A 25,985-nucleotide genomic window follows, 5' to 3' on the forward strand; every position below is an offset into this window, starting at 1 on the left:
CCATGTGCGCCTAGGAGCCCTGTAGCCTACCCGGGCCCTTTTAAATCGCCCAGGCCCCTGGGCAATTGCCCCTTTCTCTTCCCACGCCCCCCTTTCGGCGGGCCTGCAAAATGTTTTAACTTCCCCACCCTCAAATCTATAGTTCCCACAACAGTATTTTTGGACATAACTGTTCCATTTAACAAAAAATGACTAGCCCTAGTCAGGATGTTTGTCTGAACTCTCCAGGTCTCTAGCGTCTGACACACTGGATTGGAACCCTCGCAGGAACTGGGTTTCCCTTTGAGGTTTTGAATAATACACAGGAAGAGTTCAAAGGCAGTCTTAGGCTACGTCCTCACTACGGAGGGGGGTTGATTTAAGATACGCAAATTCAGCTACACGAATAGCGTAGCTGAATTCGACGTATCGGAACCGACTTACCCCGCTGTGAGGACAGCAGCAAATCGACCTCCGCGGCTCCCCCGTCGACGGCGCCTACTTTTACCTCCGCTGGTGGAGTAGAAGCATCGATTCGGGGATCGATTGTTGCATCCCGACGAGACGCGATAATTCGATCCCCGAGAGATCGATTTCTACCTGCCGAATTCAGGCGGGTAGTGTAGACCTGCCCTCAGTTATTATTTACTGCAATATAATTATATAAAAATTAGCACCCAGTGATCTCAGTCAGATCAAGCCTCTGTTATGCTAGGCTCTCTACAAACATAGTAAATAATAGTTCCTACCACAAAAAGTTATTATCTGAAGTACAAGATATAATTAGTAGATGTAAGTACCAAACGTGTGTGTGGGGAGAATGAAAAGATTAATTAGAAAGCTTTTGCACAAATTAATTGTACCACAGTTTTTAACCGATTAGTTGCATTAGTCATGTTACAGTACTTTAGCTCCTCTGCACTTACTCTCATCTAAAGACTAGAAATGAAAGACCTTAGCCAACAGGGTAGGATGCTAAGAAAAACAGATTAAAAATGGGATAGCTTTGGGGGGAGGGGGGAGAATAGGTGCTCTTGTATAATTAAATAGGAACATTACGTTGTTTTGTGTGAAACCTTTGAAATACTTTTAAAAAGTGTTCCTGAGATGAAATTAATTTGTTAAATACATGTACCTATTAATGTCTCTGAAAGCTGACACAAGATCTTCAGAACAAGAGCTGGGGTTTCTTGTACAAAGAGTAGGTACAGTATCACCAAAACAAAAAACCCCCAAAAGAGCACCTCCTTTCAACACTGCTCAAACCTATCTAATTTTCTCTGTGTTGCCATTTCCTTCCCAGCATGTCTTTCTGATCTGGTCCAATTTAGCAGATCCAAACAGCTATAGTCCTTGAAGGATGCCCTTGGCAGTAGTTGCTGCTTGCTGTATCTTTTTCTCTTAGTTTGTAAATATTTTCAAATTCTAATATATTTTTTCTTATTATTATTCTGCCAGAGGTAACATGATCTCATAGTATTTTATTATTTTTTTTGGAAGAAGAAGCAGTTACTTTAATTCTTGTGTTTTTCTTAAAGAAGAACAAAAATGGTTATTTTGATAGCCATAGAATGCTTCTTATCCTGGAGGATTTTTCTTTAATTCAACTGAGTAATGTGTTGCCAACTTCCGCAATTTTATTGCAAGTTTTGTGATATTTGGTATCTTTCTTAAAGTCCTAACTTCTGGGATCAGGTGACTATGGAAACCTTAGCGTTTGGGCTTGGGGTTTTGTTTTAAGTAAGTTTCTAGTCCTTGAGGCTGCAGAGAAAACCCTGGCAATATGAACCAGAAGGCAAATGAAAATAGCAAATTTATTACTTTTTAAAATATTACAATTTTTAATCCAGTCGCATTACTTGTGGAGACCTTATTCATCATTTTTTAATGCTCCCTTCCTTATAAGAGAGACAATAGCTTGGATATTATAGTTTTAGGTCAAGGGGTGTTGTCACATTGACGCAAACTTTCACTACAAGGACAGCTTTGTGTGTGTGTGTGTTGTAATGGGCTGGTAGGAAATATTTCATTACCTTTCTTCAGTTGTATTGTCACTTTAATAATTTGACTTAAGTTTGGCATGAGCTAAAATTCCTAATACAAAGGAAAGAGTTGTCTGGCTTCACACTTGTAACAGAACTTAAGTGAAAGATCTCCGGAACAGCTGTTGCAATAGTTCAGCTACTGGACAGCTTCTTTTCCATCAGCATTTGCCTGCCACTCTAGCTTTGAGCTTTTTTCTACAGCAATCACTAGCACTAGTATCTCACTTTGTGCAGCAGAGAGTAGTTGTTTCATTCTTCTCCATTTCCAGTGATTATTTTGCTAATGTTATTCAGCTATCTGCAAAGCTGTGTGAACCACTTAAATCAAAAGGACAGTGCTATATTTCCACCCATTGGCATAGTGATACTGAGGCTATGTCTACACTACCATGGTAAGTCAACCTAAGTTATGCAACTCCAGCTACGTGAATAATGTTATTCATGTAGCTGGAGTTGACGTAGCTTAGGTCGACTTATTGCGGTGTCTACACCGCGCTGGGTAAATGGCAGATGCTCTCCCGTAGATTTATCTTACTCTTCTCATTCGGGGTGGAGTGCCAGGGTCAACTGGAGAGCGATCTGCGGTCGATTTGGCAGTGTGATGTTCCCCTGCTGTTATCTGGACTGGTGATCTGCTAGGTCACTCCAATCCTTAACTCTGGGAGCCAGCCATACCCTGCTCTGCTGTGAGAACCCCCACTCCTGGGCTGTTCACGCACAGCCTCTAGCATATAAGCTGCTCCTTGGATTGCGCAACTGAATGATACTAGCCAATATCTCCAGCCCCAGACACAACCCTAGGAGCCTCCGTCTTGCAGTGTCCAGTTATGCCTGCTGGATGCTGCAAGCTTATATGAGTTCATCAATTTAACAAAGAAACTGATATGTACCAGGCTTGTTTTCCCAAGGGGAGTCTCTGACACACTTCAAACCAAATGCACCTCTTCAGGTAGAATAAACAAACACATGTATTAACTACAAAGATAGACTTAAGTGATTATAAGTCAAAGCACAAGAAGTCAGATTTGGTCAAATGAAATAAAAGCAAAATGCATTCTAAGCTGATCTTAACACTTTCACTGCCCTTGCACACTTAGATGCTTCTCACCACAGGATGGCTGGTTGCCCTTCAGCCAAGATCTCCCCTTTGATCAGTGCTTCAGTCGCTTGGTGGTAATGTCTGTAGATGGAAGTGGAAGAGAGAGAGAAAGAGGATGGCAAATGTCTCTCCCTTTAATCATGTGCTTTCTTCCCTCTTGGCTTCCCCCCCCCCATTCAGAGTCATGTGAACATTACCTCATTGTAGTCCCAAACTGACCAAAGGAAGTGGGGTGACTCACTTGGGAGTCCAACAGATCCTTTGTTGCTGCCTAGGCCAGTGTCCTTTGTTCCTGTGAGGCTGGGCTGGGTTTGTCCCATACATGCCCTGATGAGGTGTGAACTGCCCCTCTGCTCTTGAAGAGTTTTTGCCTAGCCTTGTTTTAAGCCACGAGGACACATTTTCAGCTTATATACATGAAATTACAACCTATAACATGACTATAACAACAATTACTATAACATTACTATCACAACAATGCTCAGTGCATCATGAGCCTTCCGAAGACACCTGACATGGCAAACTTTGCATTGGATACCACACAATCATTTTATAAGGATGAACATGAGGGTGTAGGGTGTTCCCCCAAGGTACAGAGTGTCACAGGCAGGTCTTCGCTAGCTCCGCTAAATCGACTCCCGGTGCGTTGATCCAGCAGTAGTGTAAACATAGCCTGAGGAACAGTAACAGGAAAAGCCCAGTAACCCCTTTTTCTAAAGGAGTTAACTAGGGATGCTCAACCCCTATTACTAGAGAAAAGTATTTTGTGTCTTGCTGGCAGAATCTTTTCTTCTACTGTGGCCGCTCAAGGTTAATGTGATTTATTGGTGTTTAGGATTCCTTTGCTTTCTGTGTTGGAAACACACACCTATGGGCAGGAGCTGTTATAATGCAAGTTTCATCCACTCTTCCACATAGAGAGGTACCAGTTCTGTCCTACTCTGATGCATAACCCCAGTGATACATCCCATTAATCAAAATAAGCTGAATGCTCCAGCTCAATATTGCAAAATAACTTTATCTTCCTTTTATTTTCAATGTCCCAAGGTTCTGCTGCTCAAAACTACATCTGTTCTCTCCCACTGACAAAGGTATTGATCCCTTAGTGGAGCGTGATGGTTCTGATCGCCTGATTACTTTAACTAGCTGTGGTGGAAATCAAAGAGCCCGTCATGTGCAGTGGGTCTAGCAACGGAAGTACTGATACTTATCTATTATTATTTGAGCACTGATCGATTGCAACTATTATTAACTGAGCACTGATTTGTGCGTTTGCTATGCGAACAAGGAAGTAAAGGCCCGACTGAGGGATTCCTCTAAAAGACTCCTTGTGGTCATGTTAATGCAATAGGGGACCCTATCTGTTTATAGACACTTGCATTAATTTTGTTTCTAAATAAATGAAAATATCCAGTAGCTATGCAAATACATTATTATTTCTTTACCCAGTTAATCCTATACTACCACCTAAACATGCAATAAGTGTCATCTTGCAAAGTACTATAAATTCTTAAGACATTATTGTATAGTGCTAGAAGCAGAACAACTAATGTTAGTCACCAGACAGAAACCTACACAGGACACAGCAGATATGAGGGGAAAATGTAGTGTAAAGGGACAACAAAATCAGCAACAGAGGATTAGATCTCCAGCAGGCTCCATTAGCCAGGGGATTTGACTATTCAAGAAGAGAGCAGCTAACCAGCACTGGGGAAGACGATTACTTGTTACTGAGACTGGAAAAGGAGAAGGGAAACTGGGACTGAGGGAGGTTAGGGAACATGGGTGTGGGGAGGCATGACTGAAGGCCAGGAGGGGGGAAAGAGACAGATCAGATAACAATCCAGGAGGGGCAAGAACTGGACTAGCTGGTCAAGAAGAACCAGGGTAGGGGGTTGAAACTGGAAGTGGTTGAGCAATGAGACTGGGAACTGGAAGGGGTGAGTGGGACTGGAAGTAGGAGGGGCCTGGGGCAGTGACTCTTGAAGAGTGAGACTAAAACATGCTGAGCAACGTGGGATTCCAATGAGAAGCCGGTGGAGTGGAGGCTGGGACTGGCTAGATGACCAGAATGGGACTGTGATGAGGAACCAGAGACAGGTTGAAGGGATGGAGAAAATGGGTCAAGCATAGGGACAAATACAGAGGGTTGCCTACTACATAACACTCCGCTCCAGAGCTTGGAATGGAACCCAAGATCCTTGAGTCTGATCATTCCTCTGCTGTCAGCAAATATCTGTGAAACTCATGGTCTCCTATCCCTCCTCTAGTGCTAATACACAGAGAGGATGACAATCTATCAATTACTCCTTTAGACCTCTGACAATTGAGCTGTGCAGTGCATCTGAACATTGTAGCCTTGCTTATGACCAGTATTGGTTTCAATGTGATACCACGTGTTGGATTTTTTTTTTCAGGTTGCTTTTTCAAAAACCTGAGAAATTACACACAAAAATGTTCTTTTAATGCATTTTTGTGCATAATATGGATTGGGGGAAAATAGTATGGATCTAGGGATAGAGAGTTCTTTTAGAACATCTGACAGGCTTTATCTGGAAATGTGCCAGGCATGCTAGAAAATGTAAAAAAGCATAAAGTAATATAAAATGTATGAAATACAAGTGATGATAGAACTATTTGTTTCCTAGCAATAGATAGCTTGTATGCTCCCAGGACCACTATTACATTGATTAAACAAACATTTACTGAAGGCACATTTTATAATACAGATCATGTATGGACTTGAGTACAAGTATTCTGTGGGCATAAGAAAAGGACTCTTTAGTTCCACCCTCTTTAGTTCCAATGATCTACCACAGTGGTTTTCAAACTGTGGGTTGCAACCCAGTACTGGGTCGTGGAATGTAAGGCACAGGGTCGCAGGGGCTCTGGTCAGCACCGCCGACTGGGCCATTAAAGTCCCATCAGCGGTGCTATCCAGCTAAGGCAGACTAGTTCCCTACCTGTTCTGACACCGTGCTGCGCCCCGGAAGTGGCCAGCAGCAGGTCTGGCTCCTAGGCAGGAGGGCCACAGGGCTCAGTGCACTGCTCCCACCCCGAGCACCGGCTCCGCACTTCCATTGGCCAGTTCCCGGCCAATGGGAGCTGGCGGGGTGCTGCCTGCAGGCAAGAGTCACACTGAGCCGCTTGCATGCCTCCGCCTAAGAGCCGGACAGGCAGAAAGCCTGCCTTAGGACCCCCGGGAACTGCCCGAGGTAAGCACACACCCTAACCCCGTGCTCCAATCCCCTGCCCCAGCCCTGAACCCCCCCAAACCCAGAGCCCTTTCCTGAACCCCAAACCCCTCATCCCTGACCCCACCCTACAGCCTGCACCCCCATCCCAGAGTCCTGCCGCCCCTCCCACACCCCTGCCCCAACCCAGAGCCCCCTTCCAAACCCAAGCTCCTTATCCCCAGCTCCGTTGGGTTGCAGGCATCAACAATTTTCTTCAACTGGGTTGCCAGAAAAAAAGTTTGAAAACCACTGATCTAGATTCCCTAGGCAACATGGGGCGGGGGGGGGAGGAGAGGACATGCCCCCCCCCCCAGATTTGCTGCTTGGCTTGGACTGAGCATGCTCAGTAACACTGCTGAAGCCGGCAGCCCTCACTCTGCTTCCCCACTATCAGCAGGCATGGGTCGTCTCTGCCACATTACTTCAATATTAAGCTATACTCTGCAGAGTGCCTAATTATTGCAATACAAATAGTAACAATTCATTGAACATGACACATTCTTGGGTTTCCGTCACAACTTAAATGCTTGCTTCCTTTCTCTGTTGGGATAAGGGTGTCCCACCACTCAGCTATACATAAGAGAAAGAAAATGCAAACAAACCTAATCTGGGACAAGAAAGAAACAGGTGCTGCTCTCCTTTGATAGCTACATAACAAGGGTACATCCTGCAGTGCTTCGATGAACTAGAAAGAAGGAAAGCAAAAACATGTCAATCACAGAATAAATTGTCCTATCCCTGATCTGACACTGTTCTAGAAACCAGTGCTACTGCTAACTTCCTGGCCCGTAGAAATGTCATGGAATCATCTGGATTGTGGAACGTGTACAACTGTCATTCATCAGAGACACACTTCCCGCAGCTCCCATTGACTCGGAATGGCAAACTGTGACGTCTGGGAGCTGCGGGCAGCTGTGAAAATGTAAACAAACAGTCTGGTGGCCTGCCAGCAGATTACCCTGATGGGCTGTGTGCAGCCTGTGGGCCACAGGTTTCCCAACACTGAACCAAATGGAGCTTGGAGTAAGCAGGATCAACTCTCATTGAGATCTATGCCTCCATGGGCAGCACATAATGGAAGCTGGGGTGGGGGCAGTGGTAGATTACCACACAGGCCCCTGGGGCCCATGTCCAGGGATCCCAGCCAATTTAGGGGCCCTGGAAAAATCTCCCCCCACCATGGCTCTGGGGCTGGAGGAGCTCCCGGGGCTGGGGCTGGGGCCCAAAGCTTTTCCAGTCTCAGGGCTGCAGTGTGTGTGTGTGGGGGGGAGAAAGGAGTGGGGGCAGAATGGGGCAGAGCCACAGGCAGAAGGGGTGGAACAGGGGAGGGGCTCTGGGCTCAGCTCTAGCCAAGGCTGAGAGCTCTCAGCACCTTCCTCACCCCACAACTTAGCTCTCAGTTCCCCCCTCCCCTTCCCTGGCCTGGGGCAATGGGGTGGGGGGCTGTGAGCAGTGAGCGAGGGCGGAGCCTTGGCCAGAAGAAGCTTCACCTGCTGCTCATTTGTGTAATTCACCAAAGACGCAAAAGAGCAGAAAAAGTTGCATCTCAGGTGACAGTGACAAAACTCACACCAATCTGACAATTCCATGGGTGTGCAAAATGAGCGTGATTTGCTTGATGATGGGGATTGCATTTGGGAGTGCAGCAAGCAAAGCAGCAAGACGATGTAAGACAATGCAGCGCATGCTACTGTCATTAGCATTGCTGGGATCAAATCTGACACGCACAGCACAACTCTTATTGATATACTTAATCCAGGGCTGGATTCTGCCCACACAATACCACACAGGTATAAATTCACTTGTTTTACAAACCTACTGAGCACCAGATAAATACAGTTTCTGTTGCTTTGTCAGTTATAATCTTTCAGATACCACTGAATTTAGCCCTAAATCTGCATACATCTCTGGTTGTGTGAAAAGAATTTATCTAGTGGAAGTTATGAGCTATAAGGTTCCCTCTGCTTCTCTGCACTGGAAGCTCCTGACTTTATACAAAATGGGTATGTATGTGCAGCTCTGAGGGGAAAGATGGCTTCACAACATACTAACTCCCCCAGTGCTGCTTCCTTCCCCTCTGTGACTGCTGTGGTGGAACTTAGCAGTTTTTGATTCTTTGGCCATACTTCTGCCACAGCCTTGGTGGCCACATAGCAGCATACCCATGAATACAGCACCAAGTTCCCTTGTACTCCCTGACCTGCTCATCACAATGTACTTTGTGCTTATAAGTTCAGTCCTCTGTACAAGTGCCAGTGCAAAAAAGGGGTGAAAACCCCAATATCAAAATGAAAAAGCTAAAATGAAAATTGGGTGCCAAGGCACCCTGCTAAACTTGTAATTCAGTCTCCCATCACCTGGCTTGAAACTGACCACATCAGTTGACCTTCAGGCTCAGCTGTTTTTCAGATATTTGGAAGCACAAAAGAATCTGTGATATGAAGGGAAATGGGTTTCCTATTTTAAGCTTGATTTTGTGGGGGAGTGAGACCGACTAGGGTTTGTGTAATTTGTGCTTTTCAGTAACAGCAGGACACTCAGAGCATTTAGATGGTGCCTTTTTGTTATTTTACAAATCTAAATAAATAAATGCTCCCCACCCATATTTGTATGATTATGTGTTTAGCATAGTAGTGACCAGACATTTACATACTGAACTACACTGTGCTCTTGCATCAAGTTCACTGTTTCTGCACATTAGGCTAATGAAGAATGAGAACTAGCATAGTCTGACACTCACAGAATACTATAGACGCTGCTTTGTTTGGTTTTAATTGCTGCTCTGCTGGAAGAGAATGGCTCACTCAGGTACACAACTAGCTTCCCAGAAAATATAGGTTCAAATCTTGTGTGTGTCAACTCCATCTTTCAGCCTTCCAAGGTGGATGTTCAATACCATACAATTTACTTTAAGGGTGTTTTTTGGAGGCTATTCCAAAAATGAAACCAATTTCCTATGGAGCCCACAGCAAGTTACCTAAGAGAAGGATTTTGCCATAGTGTGCTTGGCCAAAATTTCTTTTTCCTACTGTTGTGAGGTGTGCCAGTTGGCTGATTTGGTCCACTCCAGCAATGATTCCCTTTCACTTGTGTCCTACAACAAATATTATTTACACAAAGTGCTTTCTGATCCTTTAGGCTGCATGATGCTACATAAATAAAAGTTATTCTCTCACAATTTCGCAGACAGTGCTGTGAAAACAAAGCCGCTTTCTTATTGAAAGGCAAAATGGTTTTCAAGGTGTGTTATTGGGAATTTCCTCTATAAGAGCAATTATTTAAGATACAAACAGTGTATGAGACTGGATTAACAGCTATCTACAGGCACAATATACTTGTGATTCCCATTAGTGCAGGGTTACAAACCATGATTGTGGCCAGATTTTGATTGATAGATAGATAGATACAAAGATCTTGGCAACTCTGATGTCAGTGAATCCGGCAGACTCTGCTCCCTGCTTGGTTGTTTTGACTTCTTAAAAACATCTCTAACATCCAAGCACGTTGATCAGTAAGAACGGAATTCCAGGGTTATTGAAAAGAGCAAGCAATGGGAGAAGGGCATAAATCCTGGATGAATACAAGGAACTCTGCCCATATCAGTCCAACAGTCTGGCCAGTCCCGCCAGCTGTAGCTCCTTATTCCTGGATTAAGGTGCCCCTGTTTCTCTGGGCTGTGGCAGATTCTTGTGTGTGGTGCAAGCTCGCATGCCCAGGCTGCTGGTCCTTGGGCCTGCCTCCCAGCCCTGAGCTCAGACCCAAAGCTTGCGATATCCTTACAGCCTGCGTGGCAATCCCTCCTAGAATGGCAATCCCATCCTCCAGTCAGAGGAACTCTGGCAGCAGAATGTAGGGGTGGCATTTCCTGCCAAATCTCTCTAGTCAATTGGGACTGAAGAGGCGTAGGATGGAGCAACCAACTTCTTTAGTCTGCCTCTCCCCGGTCCCTTACAACTCCAGAGGCAGGGCCAGACCTCCCAGTACTGCCTCTTGTAAAGTACCTGCTTAACAGACACCTTACCTTGCTGGCAAGGAGAGAACAAGCATTACCATTTCATAGGTCTGGCTTATAATTTTTTATACAGATATCACTGAAGCTGGGTGTTTAAAACCAAACACACTGCAGTGGAGAATCAGTAAAACTCCATATGACCACACAGCAAGTGTAGGTGTGATAGTAGGGTAGGTAGGCATACTTGTGCTAGCTTTAATCTAGGAGTGAAGATGTGGCAGTACATTCAGCCTGGGCTAATGACCCAAATAAGTACCCGGAGTCCCTGACAGGCTTGTACTAGGGCAGCTAGACCATGCTGAAGCCCCTGCTGCCATGTCTCCAGTCCTAACTAGGTTAAAGCTAGGGCAGGTATGCCTACCTGCAAGGCAATGTCACCTTCCTGTGCTGCATGGACATACCCTCAGTGACCCAAGCAAGTGGTCCTCTTAGGTGGAGGAGGAACAAGAATTACTGCAACGATGCTCATAGGACATCAACTTCATGCATCTCCCAGTTCTGCAGCCACAGCAGCCTTTCTGCACCCCTCCCCCCACATGTAGCAAAACACAAGAGTAATTTATGAAGCTTCATAATTCTCAGTGGACTTTAACATATGACTTACAGTAGCTGTTCTCCTGGCTCATCCCCCTTTTCCCATCCCTGAACCAATACTCCATAGTGCCTCATTAGCATCTTGATGACTACTCTTACTTATACCAATGCGTTCTAGGAACTCCACGTGCGCCCCAGACCTTTTTACCTTGCACTTGAGTATAAAAGTTGACACATGAGGGGCTGTTCAATGCCATTAAATGTAGAGGGCTCGACCTAGGGCCTGATTCTTCACTACCTGAGCCTAGAGTGGTGACACTTCGAGAAACACTTTCAGACCCTACCATATGAACACCTACTTTGCACTAATGTAAATGACAACACATGGTGCAAGCCAGTGAATAATCCATCTCCTTTGTGTCTCCCCTGACACTTACACTGAAGTGCAATCATCTTTTGCTGAACGCAGCCAAACACACACAATCTTGCACGAGTAAGGCCTACAAGCTGAGATAATTGTGGTTTCCTGTATTACTCTGAGAATCCCAGCAAACAAATTCCCATACCCATACAACTAGAGCTGCACCTGAACTTCAAAGGTCAGTCTGTATGTACTTGCTCAAAGTTCAGAATATGGGAGCGTGGTTTGGACCAATCTCTATAGTAGATTACATAGATCTCTATCTAGGTGTTTGTAATGCACTCAGCCCGATAGCATCAAGGCGCCCAGACACTTTAGACTACTATTTGATGTGTATGTAGAACAATACACCTGACTAAAATCTTTAGCAGGTAGATGTAAAAGTGCCAGTAGCTTGGTGCTGAAGGGATAAAGTTAGATGAATGGTTAATAAGCCTGTTCACAAGTGATAATATGTGGGGAAAACACTGATTCTATATTCAGGTGAAAGAACAAGTAACACTTTGTTAATTATTTGCACTACCGTAGTGCCTAGGAGCCTCAGGCATGGACCAAGAGCCCACAGTGCTAAGCGCTGAACAAGCCCAGAACAAGATTGCAAGCACCATCTACTACACATTTGAACACCACATCATCATTATTCACTTGCACTATGTGTTTTTGCTTTCAAAGAAGTTATTGATCCCAGATTTCCTATGTGAATAGACTAGATCAAAATTTTCTCATAGTTGCCAGATGCTTTTTCCACTCAGAATTGTGGTGGTTTCTTGTAATATTTGTGAAGATAGATAAATAAGATCAGACTGTGTTTTGCTTTGGGGAGGCGTGGGGAGGGGGGCATAATAGAACTCTGGAAGTATAATATCATTTTTTTCTCTAACAAACACTTTTTCCCCTCTCAAAACACCATATATGAGAGTTGAATAAATCCTTTACAACTTTGCCCAGTTTTGTTTTCCAACCATCTTAGGGCAGTAGAGAAAATATTTTTAAGATTGTGATTGCAAACAGTTTTGTATTGGTGAGCTAGCTAATCCAAGCCAATTGTTCTCTGCCCTTGAGAAAGACCTACCTCTGTAGGATGTGCTAATTGTATCGTAAAATTAATGCCTCCTGTTTGAATATTTAGACCAAGGAGTGAATGAGAAATGGATTCCAAGGGGGAAAATACCCAGCAAGTTTAAAGAGAGTTTTACACAAACAGCTTAAGAAAAGCTCTTTAAATTCAAATATTTCCCAAGTCAATCCAGTATTGCTCATTGATCCCACCATCACATAGCCAACTACAATGTGGGTCACCTGGCCATAGCTGAGTCCTTACAAAGTTATGTTCCTGCATTATTCCTTTCCTATTGCTCTGATTTTCTTTTCTGTCTTTTCAATTTGCTTCATATTTTTGACTTCTTCTTTGATCCTTTTTTTCTGGATTTATCTTTCATAGAGGTATTTCCATATTTGTACAACATGGTGCCATAATGTAGGACCAAATTCCTGCTGGAGCTCACCGTATAGGTCAGAAAACCCTTTGTCAGCTGCAGAAAAAGAGCATTAGGAAATAGGACAAAAGTGGTCATGCCTAGCTGTTGGAGCAGGAGTCAGAATATGGAACAGAGGATCAGAACCAGAGTCAGAAGCCAGATGCCAGAGCCAAGGGTCAAACCAGAATCAGTAGCCCACGAGCCAGAGGGTCAGAGTCAGATTTGGTACCCAGTCGCCAGTGAGTGAGGTGTAGGGGCAGGAACCAGAGACTAGGCGAGGATCAGGCACGGAACAGAAACAAGGCAGGAAGTGGGAGTAAAGGGTAGGAGCAAGGCTGGAACCAGAAATAGGATTGGATGCAGATCACACAAGACAGGCAAAGAGCAGGGTCAGATGCATCAGTAACAGGGCGTCTGTGCAGTTGCTTAGATAGCCCACCTGGGTCACTCCCTGACTTAAGTTGTAGGTGTGAGCCAACCAAGTGCCCCAAGGCTTTGGGTGTCTAGATAGGACTTCCTGTGAAGCCTGACCTTCTAAGATTAGTGAGGTGTTGCTTTGTCTGTTCACTTTGTGGTGACTAGGAAGTGTTGGAAACCCAGGGCCCATTGTGCTCTGGGTTCAAGACCCTTTGAAACCCTCCGTAACCTCTAATCCCTACACAGTTAGCTTCTCCTATTTCTTCGTCTCTGGAACATTACAAAGGGGCTGTTCTGCAAGCCCACAATTACAGGAACCTTGGAAAAGTCTAATGGGGCAAGTCGTACCTGTTTATTTGCCTAGTGTTCCTGGACAACCTAAGGACTCTGTGCACAGCTCTCCCTGCAGATGATTTGGTTTCTGTGCATTAATTAATGGGTGTTTGATTGGAGGGTCCAATTATTCTGGGTACCAGTCCTTATGTGGCTCATAATACTTGTGTTTCATCATCCTGTTCTGATGCTTCTGAATACTTTGGAAGGTCTTGGTCCTGCAAGTGCTTGGACTGTGCACAGCTGGGAACACAGGGTTGCTCTCCAGCATAAGGCAATTACAGGTGAGGTATCCCTGCGTATCTGCTCTTACTTTCAAAGGAACACCAGACAAGAGGGCGAGGTCTGAGTACAGAATGGGAGCTAGTTAGTGATGGATTGTACAGGATGAATGCTTAGTCTTGGGTTTCAAAGATGCCTAATGGACACCCAGTTCCCTTTGAAATGCCTCAACTAATACAGCAGCTGACTTTCTGTGGGAGTTGGGTGTTTGATTTCTTAGCACTCTTTTGAAAACTCCCAGCCTCGGTACCAAAGAAATGGCCTCAGACCACCACCTCATCTCCTCTGTTCCTTTCTACTTATGGTAACGAGTCAAATAATTACTTTTGGCCACAATAGAACAGCACAAACATTGTATCTAAAGGTAAAGAGTTCTGTGTATTATTATCTGAGCCATTCGGTTTGTTTTAAAACATCCTTTAAAATGAAGGTGAAAATGCTTTATCCACAACAAAATAAAAACATCTTTTTTGTTGCAGAACACTTGCTGTATCAGCCATGATCATATGGCTATTATAGTAGACATCAAGTGCAATTGAATGCTTAAAAGGTTCTGACTGTGTTGCATGAATATTGAACAAAGGCTTTTTGTGCCTTTCTTTTTATTCTTCAGTGAATGCACCATTAAACAAAAGTGTGTTTTGGAAAGAAAACAGTTCTCTAAGCACCATTGTGATGATTCAGGAATCTATCTGTAATTCTGTGGGAGCGTATGAATTCTCTGTCTGTATCTTTACCAAACCCCAAACTTGAGTTTTTGAATTTGAGGTTTAGTTGCTTTCTCTGTGGTCTCTCTACCTCCATATTGGATTAACATTCCAAGGGGGAATGATGCAGGGCTGATAATAGACTATTGTTAAATTGGTATGGGCTTCTATTCAAATCCATATATTCTAGACAACAAGATAGCTCCTACCCAGGAGAACTGGCTAGCCAGAGGAGAGGCCACCTGGCAACAAAGTCATATGGTAGAGGTCTCTGGTCACCTGAGGAGTAGATCCAGGAGTTACCTGTCAAATGGACTGAACAGTTATAAAGGTCAAGCGCTGGCGTGTTTGGGGCTCGTCAACCACTTTCGCCAGTGCAAGTTGAGAGGAGTTAGTTGACACGGTCATGCAGATCTTCTCTATATTAATCCTGGACTTTCTCCTTGGAGCTTATATTCTGCAGTATCTGAATGTCTCGTTGTAGATAGGGTGACCAGATAGCAAGTGTGAAAAATCAGGACACTTTTTTTGGCGGTGGGGGGAATAGCTGCAAATTCCCCAATATTGGGACGGTCCCAATAATAGCAGGATGTCTAGTCACCCTAGCTGTAGATAACAGATTTCTTGGTGTGTTTGGGGTGGTTTCTGGGTCTATGAAGGTAGGTGTGATGATTGGTGGGTTTCTTGCATATGGTTGTCTGTAAGGTTCTATTGTTGAAGCTGATTGTGTTGTCCATGAAGTTTGATGCTAGTGGGGGAGTGTTCCAGATTTAGAGTTTACTGCAACAATCTGTAACCCACTAACCCCCCTTCTTGTCCTATGACTACAGGAGAGTTAATGGGCCACTTCACCCAGGGGTGAAAGTGAGCCGGTATGGGCCGGTACAGTGTACTGGTAAGAACCCAGTACCGGCCCTGGCCGCCGGGGAGAGCGGAGCCCTGGCCGCCGGGGAGAGCGGAGCCCCGGCCAGGCTCTCCGCCCTCCTCCCGGCGCTCTGGCCGCTGGGGAGAGCGGAGCCGCGGTGGGCTCGCCGCCCTCTTCCCGGCTCTCCGGCCGGTCGGGGAGAGTGGGCCTGCGGCCAGGCTCGGTGCCCTCCCCTGCCGCGCTCCCCGCCAGGGGGGGCGGCGGGAGGCTTTTTTGCCTGGGGCGGCAAAAAAGCCAGAGCCGGCCCTGGCGGCAGTGCTTTAATGTCACTGCCCCTTCCCTTTCGGCGGCCCTGCCAGAACGGACGCGATCAGCAGGGTGCCCGACAAGGGAAGGCAAATGGGTCAGCATTTTATGCAGGGTCTTTTGCTGTGGCAGTGCTTTAGCGTCGCTGCCCCCTCTGTCGGCGGTGGCCCTGCTGGTATGGTCTCTACCAGCAGGGCTGCCGACCAGGGCGTGCAAAGGGAGCAGCTGTACCTGGACCGGTGATTTAAAAGGGCCTGGGGCTCCGGCCACTGCTGCTGGTATGTGGCAGCGGCAGCTGGAGCCCTGAGCCCTTTAAGCCGCCGCTGGAGCTCCGGGCAGCATGGGCCAGGGAGCGTAGATGGGCTGGCTGGGGTATGCTGACCCCCAGCCCCGCCCCTTTTGCCCAAGGCCCCGCCCCTTCTGGGGGGGGGGGCGACCCCCATACCGGTAGTCCAAAGAGTTACTTTCACCCTGGCTTCACTTTGAATGGACCCCTAAAATATGTGCTAACTACTTATGCTAACTATTTGACCTTGTATTTAGCTGTGACACTTGGAATGCCTTTCCCAGACCTGTGGAGGAGCTCTGTGTAGCTCGAAAGCATGTCTCTCTCACCAACACAAGTTGGTCCAATAAAAGATATTACCTCACCCAGCTTGTCTCCAGAAAAATATTAAATGTTATCTGTAATATTTTGGTCCTCAGTCCTGCAAAGACTTAGGGCACGGCTACATTAGAGAGTTTACAGTGGCACAGCTGTGCCAATGCAGCCTATTCCAGCCCCTGCGAGTGGCAGAACCTATGTCGGCGGGAGAAGCTTCCACACCGTTGCTTATGTCGGTGTAACTTATGTCACTCAGGCGGGTGATTTTATTCACCATCCTGAGTGATATATTTTATGCTGACATAAACTGTAGTGTAGGCATAGCCTTACACATGCTCAGTTTTATGCAGGGGACTGGACTAGATAACCTCTCAAGGTCCCTTCCAGTCCTATGATTCTATGCATGAATAGACGCAGTGAGGCCAAATGCAAGTCAATCGGATTAAACTACATCTTTGCAGGATGGAGCCTTTGAGTAGTGCATAGTGATTTACTGATGGGTTTCGCATTGATTAACAGCATAGGGAGTTGCATGTTTGAGTTCACAGGCGAGGGTCCAAATTCTGCTGTTACACTGCTGTAAATCTTATTGAATCCAGATCTTCAGTGTCCTAGTTCAGTGGCTTCATCTGGAAATCATCCTCCCTCTTTAATTAATGTGTACAAGAATGGGGTAGTCAATAAAGCTGGATCTAGGGGGGGAGTCAGGAAGTTGCCCAGGGCCAGCCAACCCTAGTCTGGCTGCAGCACTGCCAGAGCCTATGTCAGTGTGTTGCGGCCAGGATCTCCACTGAGGCAGCAGCAGGGCCTCTGCTGCTGCTAGGGCCCCGGGCTGGGACGCAGTGGAGTGGGTGGGCCTGCCTCCCCATTGCCAACCAACGTGTGGGTAGCAGTCTCCTCCTCTCCCAGGCCCTTCGGAACCAGGGCATGGGCCTATTGCTTAATTATTTGCTCAGACCTGCCTGAGGGCCTGAGCCACAGACTCTTTGCTGCCCCGCCCTGACTCAGGGCCTGGGCCTGCTCGGTAAATAGCAGCTGCTCAGCTCCTGTCTGAGGACTGGAGCGCGGGACTCACTACTGCCCGCCAATCAGGCATGAGTAACCGTTCGTTGTGCCTCTATCACTGCCGTGGCGTGAGACCCCATGGCCAGACTAGTTCCCTGACCCAACTGGATGGACATAGTGAGGTGGTGTGGTTCCCCTCCACCCCGGGGAGGGACGAGCCCCGGCCGAACCCTTCTACAGATGTGTAAGCACCTAGAGGATAATAAGGGTTATAAATAATACACAACATGGATTTGTCAAGAACAAGTCACGCCAAACCAACCTAATTTCCTTCTTTGACAGGGTTACTGACCTGGTGCATAGGGGAAAGCAGTGGGCATGATGTATCTGGACTTTAGTAAGGCTTTTTACACAGTCCCATATGTAGCCTCATAAGAAAACTAGGGAAGTATGGTCTAGATGAAGTTACTCTAATGGTGCATACCTGATTGAAAAAATATACTCAAAGAGTAGTAATCAGTGTTTCACTGTCAAACTGGGAGGCATACCCAGTGGGGTCCAGCAGGGGTCTTTCCTGGGACCAGTGCTATTTAATATTTTCATTAATGGTTTATATAATGGAGTGGAGAGCATGCTTCTAAAATTTGCGGATGACATCAAGCAGGGAGTGTTGCAAGCATTTTGGACAGGACTAGAATTCAAAACCACTTTGACCAGTTGGAGAATTGGTCTGATGTTAAAAAGATGAAATTCAATGAAGACAAGTGCAAAATGCACAAACACAAAATGGGAAATAACTGGCAAGGCAGTAGTACTGCTGAAAAGGAAATGGCGGGTATAGGAGATCACAAATTGAATATGAGCCAACAATGTGGTGCAGCTGAGAAAAAGGTCAATATCATTCCGGGGTGGTTTAACAGGAGTGTCATCTGTAAGGCACAGGAGGTAATTGTCCTGCTCTACTCTGCACTGGCAAGGCCTCTGCTGGAGTATCATGCTCAGTTTTGAGCACCACACTATAAGAAAGGTGTGGACAAATCGGAGAGACTCCAGAGAGGAGCTACAAAAATGATAAAAGGTTTAGAAAACCTGACCTTGAGAAAATGTTAACTGTTCATGTTTAGTCTTGGGAAGAAAGGAAGACTGAAGGGGGACCTGATAACAGTCTTCAAATATTCTAAGAGCGGCTATAAAGAGCATAGTCATCAGTTGTTCTCCATATCCGCTGAAGGTGGGACAAGAACTAATGTGCTTAATCTGCAACAAGAGAGATTTGGTGAGATGTTAGGAAAATCTTTCTAACTCTAAGGCTAGTTAAGCTCTGCAATAGGCTTCCAAGGGAGGTTGTGGAATCCCATCTATTAAATACTTGTCAGAGATGGGCTTAGTTTACTTGGTCCTGCCTCAGTGCAGGGGCCTGGACTAGATGACCTCTTCACGTTTTGTCCAGCCCTGTGTTTCTATGATTTAACAGTTCACTTATACCAGACAAAAGCTTTTATAGCTTCTAGGACAAAGGACACAGATGAGCTAGAAGAAGACCAATATTAAGCGAGGACAAAAACAGGGAAATCCCTAAATGTGTACACAGGCTACTCCTATTCCAACTGACATCACTGAATCCCATTATGCTCAGTGGGAGCAGGATCAATCCACGCATCTAGCTGTATGAGGAGTTTACGGCTGCACTACTGAGCTGATGCAACCATTTTATTGTGGCCAGGAGAAAAGGGACACCAGAAATCCTTGGCTGCTGGAACAACCACTTCCAGCCATTGGCAAGCAGTGCATTTTAGAGTAGATGTCATGCTGCTTTGAGTTGAGCCTGGGGGATATCCCAGGGCACATCTCTCAGGATCGAAAGAATGCTAAGTAGCTTAAGGGCATCTCTTGCATACCACCCTCTTAGCTAATTCCCTTGGTGCCAAGGTTGTTATGTTGTCAAATAAATTGTAATATTTAACCTAATATGCATGCAAATGCATATTCAAATATACTTCAATAGCTTTGCACCACCAAAAACCTGCTAAAGTCCCGTTATGCTCTGCAGCAGCCCTAACAGCTACACACACACATGCTGTTGGCATAATTATCTGAGTGTTTTTCAAAAGTTTCCAGATCTAATGTTTTTCCCTTCTATACAGGCAGCAGGAGCAGTGCAGGGGAAATTAGCATTTTACGGCTAGAGCCAACATTTCTATACATGTCACACGAATGACAAACGTGGCATATAAGCATTTTCCCCCAGAAGTACAAAAGGTGTGAGAATAGCAGGGATGCACAGCTCCATTTCTGTTAAGTGGCTTGTTACCCATCACCCTGTAACTTACTGACACTGGGGAAATATTCATTCACTTTACTTGTTTCCTCTGCAAAGTTCTGGGTAAAGTTCCGCAGGAAAGACACTTTGTGATTTGTGACACCCACTCTGTCTGCCTCTTCTTGGCAGCTCAGCTCTCTATGCAGCCCAAAACATTATGAAGCCTCATCAGCTTTCTGTATGTCAGTTTTACAGATGGTGTCAGTATGGTACCTACCCAGACTCTGATGTGTCAAGAGTTGGATAAACAATATATTCATATTTTGGAGCCACGCATAAAACCTGATCCTGGGAGGCATGGATGACCAACACTGAGTGAAGTCATCAGCAGGTGCTCTGTACCTGTCTTGCAAGGCAGCATAATTCAGCTCCTTCCTTTTAAGGTCTCTTTCCCACAGTTAAACCAGAATCACTGAATACATTTTTTGCTCTGAAACCATCCTTATAGCCCTACTTTTTCCACTGCAGAAAGCAAATGACTTGTCTAGGATCTCCAAGAAGCTCTGGCCTGGAACTTGTCCTACCATCGGTTCAATGAGATATTTTTCCAGTTGGTACATGCTGCTTTGGACAACATCTGTTCATCCTTCAGTGTAAGCAGCTCCCCACCTTTTTATCTCTTGTTCAGGAAGCATGACCAGCCCATGCCACATTAGCTGCTTCAATCTACAGTGTGTTCCTCTTGGTTTGCCCTCTTCTTCATTTAATTTTCTCTGTGTCTCCATGTGATATAAACTATGCTCTGGTCTTGTAACATTCTCCATCTTCTTACTAAGGGGCCAGATTTCTGCTCTGACTGGGCCTGGCACAACAGTGTCTTCCATAACCGGATGGACAGCTCTCCATACTACCTTTTTGAGTTTCTCAAATGTTCCTCATCTAGCCTTGATTTCTCTCTCCACCTGATGTGTGATAGCATGTCAGTCACCAGGCAGACATACCACTCACTGTCTTCTAATTCATCCCTTTTCCCCCCGAGTGCTTCCATCCAAACTGCCTCAAAGATCCAAGTGGCTTGTTTCAAGCTCCTTTCTACTTTTCAACCACATCAAGTCCTCTTAGTTTTCAGCTCACCAGTCATTATTTCTGAAATTCTCAGGTGCCCAGGTGTTCTGTGCTGTCGTGGGGGTGACCTTTTCCTCCTGAGTAGGTGTATTTGCCTGTAACATCAACCAAATAAATATTTCACCTCCCTAGATAGCTTGCAGAGCACTTGCACAGAAGCAGTTCAACTGCAGTTTTTGATGTAACAGTGACATATGCCCCAGAGCACACTCCTGTCCCTGCATTCCACAGCTACCCTGCCCTGCATGACTCAGGGGCCCTTTGTTCAGGTCATGACCCCCTATTGCAAGAGCAATATTTTGACCAATCTGCTTTACCATGGCCTTGATTTAGTCTTTGTATACAATATTAACATGTAAAGAAACCCATAGGCTTGTGAATGAAAAACAGCCAGTATGAAAGTTTTTGGTTGCCATCTAGTGTTCAGACAAGATTTAAACATGCCTCAGCAGACGCTGTGGAAATATCACAGGACCAAGTCATGCTGATAGCTCAGTGTATGTATCTTTCCTTGGGGAGTGAGGCTCCCCCAGCCTCTCCCAAACACAAGCTTGTGCCTTAACAGCACTGTCTGACCTTCAATAATTAGCAGAAAGAAATAATTTAGAACAGAGGAAAGAATGAAGCAGAGAGACAGGAGATAAGAATGATTTGGGAGATGAGCATAATAGGAGTACCTGCCAGGCTACACATGCGGGTAGGGGGCATGGAGATAGGGGGAGGATATAGCTGTGATCTGGAGGGGTACATAAGGTTATTCAGTAATAGCATAGAAGGTTCCATGAAGAAGAGAGCTGGTTACTGTTTTGTCCCAGGGCTTTTTCTTGACTTCCTTGATTGGCTGGATATGAGCCTGATTCTTCACTGCTGTGCCCCTTGTGTTGTCATGGTCGTCTGAGCACAGTGGGGGCAGGACTTTCTAATGAGCCTGAGTAAAGAATTCAGTTGGGTGATGTTGCATCTAGTTCTCACATGACTGCCCAAGGTTGTGTAGTTCTCGGTCAGGGCCCTGCATCGAGGGGACTCAGCAGAAGCTGTTTCTCTTTGGGAAAGAGGGAGGAGCTATACCCGACTTGGGTGGGTCCTCCATCCAATATGGTTATCAAATGGTGATAGTACATCACTGGCAACTCCCATCCCACTCCAAGGAAGAAACACAGACAGAGAATGATAGTGTAGATGGGTGGACCTGCTGAAGGAGAGAGGAGTAGGTGGGGGCGGCGAAAGAGGTCAAGTGGTTTCTAAGAATTCCGTGTATTGGATAAAGCAGCCAGTCTTCTTTTCTCTCCTCTGAACCTCCCCATCTCTAGTTTTCAAGGTACCTTTAAGGTGACAATATGATTTTTATTCCTAGTATTGGGATAGGGAGGTCTTTTACAGAGTGCTTTTTATATGTGCATGGAGGCTGGCTTAGTAGATACCATTTCTATAGGCAAATTTTCCAGTGCTAAAGTTGATATAACATAGCCATTGTTCTGCTGGCTTTGTTTATAACCAGGGCAAATATATCTTAAATGGGCAAAGGGAGTTTTATTGCAATTTGGGTGACAAATTCACAGGAAAACATGGATAGCTGGAATCTCCTCTCCCTTTACTTGTAGCGACTATAGTCATATACTAACTCATGACAAACCACTGACTAAGCAGCAAATATTGTAGCTCTATACCTGGGGATTTTTTAAAAAGCATGCTCCAATCTCTTGCACTTTGAACTTCTTTGTGCTGAAGCGGAGGTTTAATACTTTTTCTCATTTAGATGCTCTTGCTACAGAACAATTTTCACATCCTCTGAGGTGCACAGGAGTGTGAAATGAAGCTGGCCTTTGAGACCACAGAAAACTGGAAGTGTAAATGAATTCACTGAAGATAAGTTAGTTCCACAAGTCACCTCAGAAGATCATTTCCCTTGGTCTCTTAAGATTATCAGCTGCTATGCCAACTGCCCCTGATAACACAGGAAACTGAAAAACATTGCTAGGGAACCACTGTCTGTTTGAGCCCTTTGTCAGAAATCAAAGGAGCAATCTGTACCCCCGATAAGATTGCCTAATCTCTGAGAAGCACAAGCCTCTAGCTCCACTCTGCAGAACGTGTAGCCTTCTGTGTCACTCTGATTACAAGATGCGCCTGGCAACTGAGTAATGAAAAATAGTTTTCAGGGTTCCTCTTTAAAAAGATTTTTCAGAAGCCATGAGAAGAATGCTGTTTGTCATGCCCTTCTTCCCTGGACTAAAGCAGCTTTGTGCCATCTCATCTGAGCATGGCCAGAGATACTCTCTGAGAACAATTACCGTATTTTCCGGCGTATAAGACGACTGGGCGTATAAGACGACCCCCCAACTTTTCCAGTTAAAATATAGAGTTTGGGATATACTCGCCGTATAAGACTACCCCTCTTCCAATGCACACCAAATAAAAATTAAAAAAAACATCAGATTTGATTTCAATATGGTAATTTTAATTCAAATGCTTATGACATGCAGGTACTTAGCAGGAAAACTGTCACTTATAAACATAAGGCTGTTTGTCATCAAACATGTAAACATAAAACAGTGCAAGTGGATTAAACTTTTCCTAATTCACTCTAAAGCTGAAAGGAAGGATAAGACAATAAACCCATGGGAGCTGCCATGCTGTTTGTTTTCTAAGCTGTCAACCAAACTGGAACTGATGATGATAGGAGGAAGATAACAAACAATAGAGAGAGAGCAAGTGCCGGGCAAGTCCCTGGCGAGTTAGCAACGCCCATCATAACTGCAAGCTACGGTATTTTTACAGGGTTTGCTGGCGTGACAGTTTCCCTTTAAAAGCCTTCAAAATCCTCCTGTTCGTCATCTGATATCATAAGTACATCAATGACATCTTGTGATACATTTGTGAGGCAGTCATCGTATGGATCGAATTCCGTATCAGATGGTGTGGTCTCAGCTTCGGCTTCCTCTTCATCTTGCCACAAGTAGTCGTCCTCCATACCATCTAATGAATTTGATATGCCACACTTCTTGAAAGACTTGATTACTGTTTCTGCATCAATATCATTCCAGGCTTTTATGACAAACTTGCACAAAACATCCAACTGTGGAGCACGCATGTTTCCTCCTTTTGTGAATGACTTTTCGCCGCTAACCATCCATTCACTCCACTGTTCTCGAATGCGATCTTTAAATGGCTTGTTTAGGCACACATCCAGTGGCTGTACCAACGATGTCAATCCTGCAGGAATAACTGCCACATCTGTGTTTAGTCTTGCAAGCCTTTGCTTGGTGCTGGGAGTTAAATGAGCCCTGAACATATCCCACACCAGTAGACTACGTTTTTGAATAAGTCCACCTGGTCGCCTGCTCCATACATTATCAAGCCATAGCTTTACCCCTTCTTCATCCATCCAGCCTTTTTCATTCACATGTACAAAACAACCAACAGGGAACTTGAGTTTCGGCATTGTTTTTCTTTTAAAAATAATCATTGGTCTCAGTTTGCCGCCATCAGCTGTGCATCCTAGTACCACTGTAAAACTGGACTTCTCATGTCCTGTTGTTTTAATTAAAATTGTTTTTTCACCTTTTTGATGGACAGTTTTATTTCCAAACATATCAAAATTCATTGGAGTTTCATCCATATTTCCAATACTACTTAACGCATAGCCATGTTTAGTGCGCTGTTTTATTATGTATCGATGGAAACTATTTACTTTGCTATCAAGATCTGCAGGTAATTTTTGGGCAATTTTCGTCTTTTGCCTCAGTACCATATTATGCCTTTCCATGAATCTAGTACACCAGGATACAGTGGCCTTAAATCTGTTGCTGTGATCTGGGTTAGATTTGGCCCACTGAAGTGCAAACAAACGTATTTTATTTCGTGTCACTGCATAACCATTTTGGCGATGCTCATTCACCATGTCTGCTACATGTTTTTCGAGTTCTGGCCAATGTGGGGTGCCTCTTCTTAATGCACACTTACCCCTTGGCATACTCTTTAATGCTTTTTCATTTGCTTTCCAGTCCCGAACCATCTTTTCTGTTACTCCATATTGTCTTGCAGCAGCGCAGTTATTATGTTCCATGGCAAAGTTTACAACTTTAAGTTTGAAACTGGCTTCATATTTCTTTCTTCTTGCTGGTGGAGCCATGATGGGGTTTTGACTGTTGGACATTTGTATACTGTACTGTATGTACTGGTGTTGTACTGTATGAACAGGTACAGATACTGGTGCTGTACTGTATGTGGGACCCAGTATACAACAACCAGCCAATCGCCGTTAAGGTACATCGCTTGCCGTGATTGGCTGGTTATTGTATACAAAGCCTGCTTGGATTGGTCAGCATTGCATCCCCTTCCTGTCAGTTCTTTCTCTGCTTCCACACAGCTCTCCCTGCCTGCCCAGCCCTCCCTGTCTCCAAGACAATCAGAGCAGTAGACAAACACGCCTCTTTCACCCGTCTGGCCCGCCCTTGTATCCTATTACCTCCTTCTCTGCCTCTCAGATCTCGCACATGCTCGCCAGGAGCGAGATCTGAGAAAGTAAAAACAGTAGTTTCCAGGCAAGCTTATCTCGGCTAATAGGAAATAAACATAGGCTTGGCATAGCACATTAGGGCTTTGCTATGAGGAAGAAAATCTGTTTGAACAGGGAAGCATGTCTGATGCACACTTTTTTTGCAAGTGTTGTAGCTGTGTGGACCCCAGGCTATTAGCGAGGTAGTATCTTTCATTGGACCAACAGGGTGTAAGAGACAAGTTTTGGCGCATACGCAGGGCGCTTCTTTAGCTCTGGGTTTATTCCCAGAATCATTTATTCCCGGCCCTGGCTGCGCGCTCTCATCCATTAAAAGGCGGGATTCCCGCCTCTCCGCTCTCATTTAGCGCAGCGCTTCCCTGGGGCCACCCTGCGGCACTTCCCATAAGACTCCCAGCCCTGTGCTTCCGCAGAGCTGTAACAGTCGGCTCCAAATCAAGCCAGTCCGCCCCTTGGTTACCTACAAGCAGAGCCAGCCGCTCGGGCTGCCCTGCCCAGGACGTGCACCAGAAGAGGCGCGCTGGCTACTTAGGAGCCCTGGAAGCGAGCGGGCTGCGCTGCACAAGCTCTGGCCATGGGCTTGGACTTCAGTAACGTGCCCGGCTAATTCCCCCCCGCCCCGCGCTTCGCCGCAGGGTCGGTGCCGTGCCAGCCTGCACATTACACACAGACAAGAGCAGCCCCCCCCCCCCCCCATGGTGCGGTGTCCGGTGCGATTGGGCACGTGGCAGTGCCCTCCCTCCCCCCATGTGGGGCTG

At 45.5% G+C, this 25,985-nt stretch overlaps 1 protein-coding gene across 3 annotated transcripts in view; it reads left to right on the forward strand.

Moving 5' to 3' along the window:
* Window positions 1-25,985, forward strand: part of KCNIP1 (potassium voltage-gated channel interacting protein 1) — an 853,580-nt gene that overhangs the window by 522,730 nt on the left and 304,865 nt on the right. The window lies entirely within an intron of this gene.

Source organism: Trachemys scripta, chromosome 8 (genome assembly GCF_013100865.1).
Source record: "Trachemys scripta elegans isolate TJP31775 chromosome 8, CAS_Tse_1.0, whole genome shotgun sequence".
NCBI classification, from domain to species: domain Eukaryota; kingdom Metazoa; phylum Chordata; order Testudines; family Emydidae; genus Trachemys; species Trachemys scripta.